This window comes from Parasteatoda tepidariorum, chromosome 4 (genome assembly GCF_043381705.1).
Source record: "Parasteatoda tepidariorum isolate YZ-2023 chromosome 4, CAS_Ptep_4.0, whole genome shotgun sequence".
In the NCBI taxonomy this organism is placed as follows: Eukaryota; Metazoa; Arthropoda; class Arachnida; order Araneae; family Theridiidae; genus Parasteatoda; species Parasteatoda tepidariorum.
This window is the reverse complement of record NC_092207.1, coordinates 102082220-102092579: the sequence shown is the minus strand read 5'-3', so window position 1 is coordinate 102092579 and position 10360 is coordinate 102082220.

Sequence of the window (10360 nt, the reverse complement as noted above, 5' to 3'; positions counted from 1 at the left end):
TTTTACAGCTTTAAGTAAAAGAAAAATAATTAAATAAATGAACTAAATAGGGTGAAATTTAATATGCAATTGACTTTAAGAGTCTCATAAGAAGCAAAATATTGAATTCGTGAAATATTCTGTTTCATGAGTAATGTTTCCCTAAAATTATTTACTGTAGTTGTTCTAATGCGTTTCGTTTCGTATACAGACTCGGGCTTAGAGTGGATTCATTTATACTTGAAAGAGTGGAATTCTTTTTTTAAGGAATTAACTTGAATTGTTGTCCATGTTATAAATAATGAGTCATTTTTACGATAGCCATAAAAGAAATAGGTCGTAAAATAGTTAAAACGCTACCCTTTCTCATAAATGAACTACATTTTAGTGTCAATTACGTAAGTAAAACTTACATTCAATGTTTGTTTTTTCAATGCCACTCTTTCTCTCGGTTAAATTTTACATTCCATTTTTTTTTGTTCTATAAGAACAAAGTACTTATGATGGAAAGTTAGCTGCCTTAAATGGTCTTTTTAATGAAATTTAAGAGGAAGGTAACAAGCTATATTATCATAAAAGGATTTTTTGATGGAAAAAAAAATTTCTGTGATTTCGACACATGAGATAGATTTGTTTAAAAATAGCCTAAGACATATTGAATAATTTACCTGCTGGTTACCCATAAACAAGTTACGCTCTAAGCTCCATTTCAAAGTTTCGTAGTTTTAACTATTCAAAAGTGATATGTTTCCGATGAGAAAATGATAGAGTGATTTGATATATTCCTTAAACATGATGCTAAAATAGCAATTTTCAGAAACATTAAAAATTATACAATGACACTTATACTATATATTTTTCTTAGATGAAAGAAAAAACGGTTTTGTAGGATTGTAAGTTGAGTATTATTGTTTGATTCTGTTATTTTAAAGCTAAAATAAGTTATAGTATAATGATTTACTTTGGACGACAATGCATGGAATAGTTAAAGAGGTAAGATGGATCTCATAAAATAATAAGAGTATTGGGAGAAAAGATGCTTTTAATCTTATTTAAATATCAATTTTTGTGGTCTTTCGTTAGATCTCAGTGAATGAAAGTATTAAGTGGTGAATTCCGAATGTTTTCAAAGTGAAAAATTTTTCCAAGTGCATTTTACAACAAACAGTAGACAAATCAGATAGCCTTTCTTTTTGGCAACAAATTTAAACGCCAAAAATATGAAAACCATGATACGAGCATTTATAATGAGCGTTATGTATTTAAATATTTCGATAATTGGAAGCTTGAGGTTAAGAAAAAAAGGCAATGTATCATCTTTTTTTTTAATTTTAGAGCTAATTTACTCAAATTCACAAAAATGTCAATTAATATATCTTTATCCATTTAGTTCACAAAATAATCTAGGAAATCTGACAGTTTTATAATTTATCTTAATTAAGTATGCATTTTTTTCTAGGGATTTTAGAATTATTTTAAATATAAGCAAAAAGCATTATCAGAATTCTAATTTTTATCAAATAGAAGAAAATAGAAACGGAAGGGAAATAAAGATTATGCCTTGCCCTTGTATCTTGTTCACTAGTTGCCCGTTGGCGAAATTAGTAATCCTTATCATTCATTAACACGCCAAACTTGATCTATTTTTTCTCCAAAACTGTTATTTAGTACTTTTCTCTACTTACCTGCTCGTTTATTAATATGTAGAATTTAATCGCACATTATTATTCAAAACTCAGTGTAAATCAGAAAAATTTTAAGCCAAATGATTGAAACTATAAATTGAAATGTCATTGAATACAGCTAATAAGTAGCGTAAGAGTTTATAAAAAAAATTATGAAAAAACGGAAAGTATTCTTATGTGATTTTTAATTTTATAACTGAATTTTGAAGTAAAATAAACTCTAACATCGGAACACACAAAAACTATGTCAAGAACAATTGTCTTTTATTTATCCCAGAAATTAGAATTTTAAAAATTCTTCATTGAAAACGGATACGTGATGGTTTAAAGAGTCTAAAATTTAATCGTTTCTTGACACCTGTTTGTTTTCTTTTCATATAATGATTTATTTCATTTTCCTTAATATTGTGGGGGGGTGGAGTTATCGGCAAGGCCAACCTTCATCTATCAAAAGGTACCTCGTGATTGAACTTGAACTGGATTCGAAAACAGTGAACCTGTCCGCGAAGCGGACACTTCACACTTTCATCTGAGATGATGCCCGTGGGCACCAAGAATAATGTCTTTGTAAAAAGAGAAATGCCACAAGTAAATTGTGGTCGTCTTGGGTGGGTGTAGGCTTGAAGGTTCTTCTTTCACTTATCTGCTAGTAAGGATTTGAGAAGGCTCAGGAATTCCTGATCCTTTAGTAGTTGTTGTAGTTCTTTGAAGATGAACAGGAATCTGGTGGCTTTATCCGAGGTGTTCTTGGGCTGGGCTGAACCTCTAGGTTGTCTTTTGGGTCTTGCACCGCAGCCAGAGAAACAGGCTGGGTGCTCACCGTCACAGTTGATGCACTTCGCCGGCTCGCATATCGGTTATGTACATAGGTACATGAAATGCGTATTGGCACATTTCATGCATGCCGGTTCAGCATTACAAGACTTCAGCATTTGTCCGTATTTTTGGCAGCGGTAACATTGTATCTCGTGGCGGCCGCCGCGAAATCTTTCGATCTGCACAGGTGTGTTTAGGAGTTGTACAACAACATTGTAGATCTCACGATTTTTTGTATTATCTGTAAGGATGACTATGAAGAGGGGGAGGAGCTTGTACTCTTGGCCCCGCCTCTTTTTCATCTGCTCAGTTCTAATTGGACGAAGTCCAATACCCTGTAGGTCTTTTTCGATATCTGGGATTTCAGCATCAGATTTGAGTCCTCTGATGAGAATTTTGAGTTTTCTACTGGGTTGTAGATTCTCTATCTGTTTGGGAATAGCAGGGGAAGCTCCATCTGTAGATGTTGTTTCAGTTGTAGCTTCTTTCTGGGTGGTGGAAGTGGAAATTTTGTCCGGTTTCTCTTGAGCATGGGGGGAGATCCTTTTCTTTTTTTTCTTTCGTTTCTTGTTCGGAGGCTCTATCGAGTCAGACTCTTCCGCTTTTTGTAGTGTCTTTTCAGTCTCTGACTCGTGTACTGTCTACATACTGACTGAGTCTGCCACTGTTTCAGAAGTATCATCAGCTTTCACAGGATCGGAGGGCAGTGCTGTATCTGGGGTCTCTGCAGGCATAATCCCAGAAAACAATATAAGGTTTTTTTCACCCAACAAAAACCTTTTCCTGTAAACCTAAAAAGGGTTTTTACACGGTTTACGTGTAAACCTTCTAACCTTTAAACGAGGTCTGCGACAATCTGCTCTATTCTACGCACATTACCCTAATCCAAAACCTTGGAAAACAACCTTCTACCTAACAACCCTAAAACGAGGTTGTCTTAGGGTTTTCAAGAGAAAAAAAGAACTTGAATAACGCTAGTTCTAAGATGAAAAATCATTCTAAATCTACATAACTATAAGGTTTCTGTTTGCAGCGTTTCGTATGCTCAGTTAAAATCTACCTTGTTATGAGATTTTCATTGACAATGCAATTTAATACTATTGCTAGTGTACGTCAGCTAAAACGTCATTCTGAACGTCATGTCATCTCTCCCACTATTGTATGACGGCGCGTTTCATTATTCGTTTTATATTTTACTTCTTATAGCTTCTCAGCCTGAGGAAAATTCTCCTTTCCATCAATTTTGCTTGATTATTTTGGGGGAAATAGTCATTTTTTATCAGCCTGACTTACTTTGCTGTAAGAACTTAGAGATTTACAAGTTAAAATAACGTTTAATATGAAATTTTTTCTTATTTAACGATAATACCTCACTCACTAAAACACAAAATAAATGGAACATATGTAATACTTAAAGAGGGTGTGCGTATTTTCTTCTTTCTTATTCGGAAATTTATGCGGTGTGAGAAGTTTTGATGAGTGCAAAAATGTTCAGTTTGTTTGTATGTCAAAGAAAATTAACATGAAATATGTTCTTTTGTCATAATAAATAAACTGCAACTGATTATTTATCTCTTACTTAATATGTATGATATGATAAATGTAGGAAACTTAATAATAACAAAATATTTTTTTAAAAAAAATCGTTTAATGAATGTAGAAATTCCAAACATATTTTTTTTAACACACAGCAACAAATAAATATTATGATTATTATAACAATTAGTATATGACAAGTGCGTTAGTACAAGTCAGATATGCCATAATTATATTAGGTATTTTGTCAATATATAAAAATATTATCTGTATAATAACCATTAGTGAATAATACAAAACAGATATACCATAATTAAATCAACTATTTCGTCACTACATAAACAAATGATATTATAGGTATAATGACCACCAGTGAATACACAACATATGTAACATGAATTAATTAGAGAAACAATCTTCATTAAAATAAATTACTTCCTCGTCAGATATGCTCATTTCTCTGAAAAATAAGAGGAAATTTTTGTGTGCGTACTTGCGTATATTGAATGAAATTTTATGCATATACACATGAATTGTATGTACGTACATAGACACAAACGTATATTGTACGTACAGGAATGCATGCGTATATTATATGTATACAGGTGAATACACACGTATAAATAAAAATGCATGCATACACACGTATAAATAAAAATACATGCATACACACGCAGTATATAATTATATATATGTGATTACTTTAAATATCGTTGTATGAATAGCATTGTTAGTAAATAGTACATGCATATAGTACATGCACACGTGAGTACATTGTATGACATATGAACGTAGAATGAATAAATTATTTGTTGAAAACAAAAAGCAGACAACTCTGAAAATTTTTTGATCTAATGATCGGTTGTTTTTGTTGGTCTATGTCGCACTAACGATGAACAATGGGCTGTTGGTGTAGAGTTGGGAAACATTCCTGAGGATGATCCGAAGACATGTCAACACAATTTTGATCCTCTGCAGAGGGGATGGATCTCCTACTTGACGACCTGCGCTTGAAGTCGAGATCTTAATGGTTGAAAAGTTTAATTAGGCTAGATACCGCACACCTTTGGTTCCTTTGTAGGTTGATCAAAGTGATCACCCATCCACACACTGACCGTAGCCAGTGATCCTTGACTTCGGTGTTCTACTGGGAACCGTGTCTTAAAGTGCACTCTACTGCAAGATGATCTAATGATCGGATATTTACGTTCTTGAACTCAATCTTAAGCTTTAAAAGGATCTCAAATATGTTAATTAATTAATACATACCATATTTTAAGTTATGAAATTAGACAAAAATAAACGTACTTTCTCTGAAAAACATACCTTTTCTTGACGGATGCACATTTCTGACCCACAAAATATAGGGGGTAGCCGCACTCTCGGAAATATGGTCCCAATAATAGGTTGGTCAAAAGAGCCGTCCAACGGGTATTCGCAATCTGAAATAAATCGTCCCAATAGTGAGGTCTGAGTCCAAAGCTTAGACTCCTTAATGTTAATTTTACTTTTTGCGTATTTCACCATGTCTTGAGAACTTTCAAAACGAATTAAAATAATTTTGCATACAAATATAAATTTCGTTTATCCAAAGATAATTCTTTGCAAAATATAATTTTTAGTAAATATTTACTTTCCTAAAATTTTATTTTATAATAGCCGAAAAATTTTTTAATATTAAAGTATACAATTTTTTATAGCATTTTAAAGAAGGAAATTTTAAATGGCAAAATACAACATTTGAGTATAATGGATCGAATAGTTCCTGAAATATTGAATTTTGAAAAAGTCGCATGTTTAAGAGCTATTCGATTGATTTCGTTCAAATTTTGCGCTTTCCATTTAAAATTGTATAACTTAGATTCAAAATTTTTTAGACTATCATTGAATAAAATAATAAAAAATAATTATTTTGACTAAAATTTGTATTTTGCATGGAATTAGCTTTGGACAAACGAATTTTTTAATTGAGTGCAAGAAAATTTTCAATTCATTTAAGATGCTCTCAAGATTTGGTCTCATACGTAAAAAATATTAACATTAAGGGGTACAAACTATGAACCGCTCTATTGACTATAACTATCGGGACTATTTTTTTTTCCAGATTGCGGCCACCCTTGTAATTTGAGAGTCAAAAACTCAAGAAACACCATAAAAAAGGTATGTTCGTTCAGAAAAAGTATGTTTTTGTGTCTGATTTCGTAACTTAAAATATCGTGGGCACTAATTAATTAGCATATATGTCATCCTCTCGAACCTTTAAGATTGAGTCCTTGAATGTGAAGATACGATCATTAGATGAAAGGTTATTTAGAATGGTCCATTTATTTTTTGCGTATCGTACATACGTATATATACTTTAAGTAGTACATATAAGTATGCATAATCTTATGTACGTTAATTCACATATATGTAGATACACTTCTCCGACTTTATATATTTTATATGAATATATAATGTAAATATGTATCTATGTAAATGTGGGTATATTTGTACGCCCTTACGTATATACACAATTTATATGCGTTCAATATATGTACGCACGTATTCATGCGCTATGTAATAACGATGTATGCACTTATGTATAAAGAGGGCGCAAAAAAGGGAAAACCCAGAAAATATTTTATCTAGTGATCGGATTTTAATGTACATACTACTACTCGATCTTATTGGTTTGAATGTCTAACTTCATGAGGGATTCAGTTCCTAGACCCTTAAAACAGGAGAAGCACCTGCCATCTGAAAAATATGGTATCAACAGTTTATGAAGGAGAGCGGTAGAAAGTTTGAATCACTTAATGTTAAAATTCCTTTTTGCAAATTTCGCCTTGTATAACTTTTAAAGCAAATCAAAAATTTTAAATTTGAATGAAATCAATCGAAGTGTTCTTCAGAAATCGAATTTTACATAAATAACTTTTTTTAGAATTGGACTACCTAGAAACTATTAGTCCGATTTCGTTCAAATTTCTCATTTTGCCTTTAAAATTACTTTCTTAAAAATTATGAAAAAAAATTTCTATATTTTGCAATGCAAAGTGCTTTCGACAATTATTAAATAAGAAAAAAATAATATTTATTTAAAGTAATTTTTTGCATAGAATTATCTTTGGATAAACGAATCTTATAATAGTGTGCAAAAACCTCATGATTCGCTTAAAAAAGTTCTTCAAATATAGCGAAATACTCAAAAAGCTGTGTTAACATTAAGAGATCCACACATTCAATCGCTCTTCTGCCTAAACAACTTAGGCAATATTTTCAGGCTGGAAAACTTTTAAAATATTGACTACCTTCCATATTTTGAGGATCAAAAATTCAAATCTATCGGAGAAAAAAAACTTTTTTTTCTGGTTTTGTAACTTAAAATATCGTTTGTATAAATTAATTAGCATGTACAAGATTATGTCCTCGAATAAAACAAAAAAAAAACAAAAAAAATTGAGACTCAAGACGTAAATTATTTACGTATTAGATTGAAAGTTATTTAAGACGAGTAATTTTGCTTCGCACTATACATAAATATGAAGTCGAATCAATAGATAAACTACATTCAAGTTCCGAAAATTTTGTGGTAGAAGCAATCCATCAGTTAGCACTCAAGAGCCGCTACAATCGATCACGTTATCTTCCATGTTGAACCCGAACTATCGCCTAAAACAAACTGAACTAGGGTGTCTTAGTACTGGTCACAAAAATTTTCATGGCCATTATTCGAAACTTGACAGTATTCGACGATTTTTGATCAATTACAGAGATCAAATTTCTGAAATTAATTCCAATTTCAAAATGAATCACAATTATTCCTATAAGCAACCAATTCTACTTATGGTGATTAGAAAACGAATAAAACATACATTATCCTGTCTTGAAATTAAAAGTGCTTAAGCTAATTGGAAAGTTACCGAAATTGCAATCTTCTAGCCATGGATGCACTCGAAAGTGGGTTAAGAAAATAATATAAATGCTACGTTTGATAAAAATCAGATTCAAATTATAGTAATACACAGTTTCTATTTTAAAATCCTGATAAATAGTCTGGAGCCTCATAAAACCTTTTAATATGGATAAATCTTCAGTTTCTGAAATATTATTTTCATTTGCTGAGCTATATTTTGGTATTAATGTAAATCTAACTAACGTTAGTGCTAATTTCCATTTTTTATAATAACTATAAATGTATTGTAAATGCTATTTACTTGAATCTATCGGCAATTCATACATCCAAAAAAAAAATTAAGGTAAAATAGTAATAACAGTAATAAATTAAAGTATTGATAGTTAAATTTAAATTATAGTTTCAGTGTTTACTTGAAACTTATTGAAATTAAGAAGGGAGCATAATAACCATTTAATGTCCTTTAGGTAAGGCCGTTCCAAGCATAAATTTAAGTTTTAAATTCTTAAGTTAATATTAATTGATAATCTTAAAAAAACAAATAACAATGCGTAAATTAAATACTTAATAAGGCAAATGAAATGCAAATTAAACCGTGTGCCTACTTTTTATATCAGCAAAAGGGAAATATCTTAAACTTGGAACAATAAAACAGAATATCATTAAGAAACTTCAATTTTAAACTTTAGTCAAGTAAGTAAACTCCAAGAGTGTAAATGATCAGCAGTTGTAATATTAGTGCAAAGTTGCGCATGACGTAAGCAGCAGTTTTTAAGACAGTATTTTGAGAGGGAGAAGAATCAGGGGTTTACAATAATTTCCAAAAGTTAAATTTAGCGAGATTATTTGTTTTTATTTTCCTTTATTTTTATTATTATTTTTAACTGAATAAGAATATTGAAGTTTTAACATTAAGCATTGCCTTAAAGTTTCGGTACAATAAGGCTAATTAATAGAAGTTTTTCTAGTTTTTAAAAGAGCTTCGTTTCAAATTTTATTTATTCCTTTTCCATTTCAACTTTATGTATTTTAGACGTATATTTGTTTGATAACTCAAATAAGACGTTAAAAGAAAGAGAACAGATTTAAAATACTGTTTTCCGATTTTCTTAACGACTTAATTAAACAGACTTTCAGCCTCCCCCCCCCCTTTAGAAAAACTTGTTTTTCTTTATATTAGTTCCTTTTACATTTTTTTTTCTTATTTCAAATTTTTATTTTCAACAGTGTTTTGCCGATAATGTATAGAAAAAATTCTTGACACGAAAAAACTGCTGCAAAATTTCAGAAATGGTTGAACATTTACATACCTGCTAACTTACAAACTTTTTCGAGAAAATCTTTTACAGCAGTGACAAAATTTAAATTGAGAGGTATAAAATTTTAACATTCTTTTAAAATATGTAATTTCACATGACAAAATGCAAAATTTGAGCATAATCGGTTGAATAGTTTCTGAGAAATCGAATTTTAAATCTACACAGGAACAATTCGATAGATTTAGCTCGATTTTGTATTTTGCCATGTAAAATTACATACATAAAAATTGTATAAAAAGTTGTATGCCTTATAATTCAAAATTTTCCAGCCATTATTTAATAACGTAATAAAAAATAATAAATATCTACTAAAGTTTATTTTCTGCATGCAATTACCTTTAGATAAACGAATTTTAAAATTATGTTCAAAATTTTTTTAACTCGCTTAAGAAGGTCTCTATCTATGGCGAAGTATGCAAAATATAAAATTAAGATAGAGGCATCCAAACTTTGGATCGCCCTCATGATCAAACTATAGGGGCAATATTCACCAGAGTGTGGCTACCCCTTATATTTTGGGGGTTCGAAATCTGAATCCGTCGGAAAAAAGGTATGTTTATTCAGAGAAAACACATTTTGGTGTTTAATTTCGTAACTTAAATAATCGCCTGCACTAATTAATTGGCACATTTGAGATCACCCCTTCGAAAAATTAAGATTGAGTTATAAAACGTGAAAATTCAATCATTAGATCAAAATCTATTCAGGGTGGTCTGTCTTTTATTTTGCACACTATACATCGAGTTCTGTGAACAAAATGTTCTTAAATTCTCTCCAAAGATATGATGAAAAAAACTGTGGGTCTAGGTTTTGAATCCACCCAGCTTTAGAGCGGGTACCAGCTTGTCAGGGAAATAAAGGCGGTAGGTGCACAATGCTGATTTTATTTTCACCACCACTCCTCGTTAGTCATAAATCGTGGAGTCTTAATATCGATGACACTCTAGCTCACAATAGACTGTTGGGCGAATTTTTTCTGCACATAAATATTTTAAATAAAATTCTCTTCGCGCGAATATTTTATTGCTATACCATAATTAGGTTTGCAATAAGGTAAAATGAACGAGAGAAGGCCCCACATTTTAAAGGAACCGCAACGCATAGGACCCCTAAAGCCAAATTCGAGA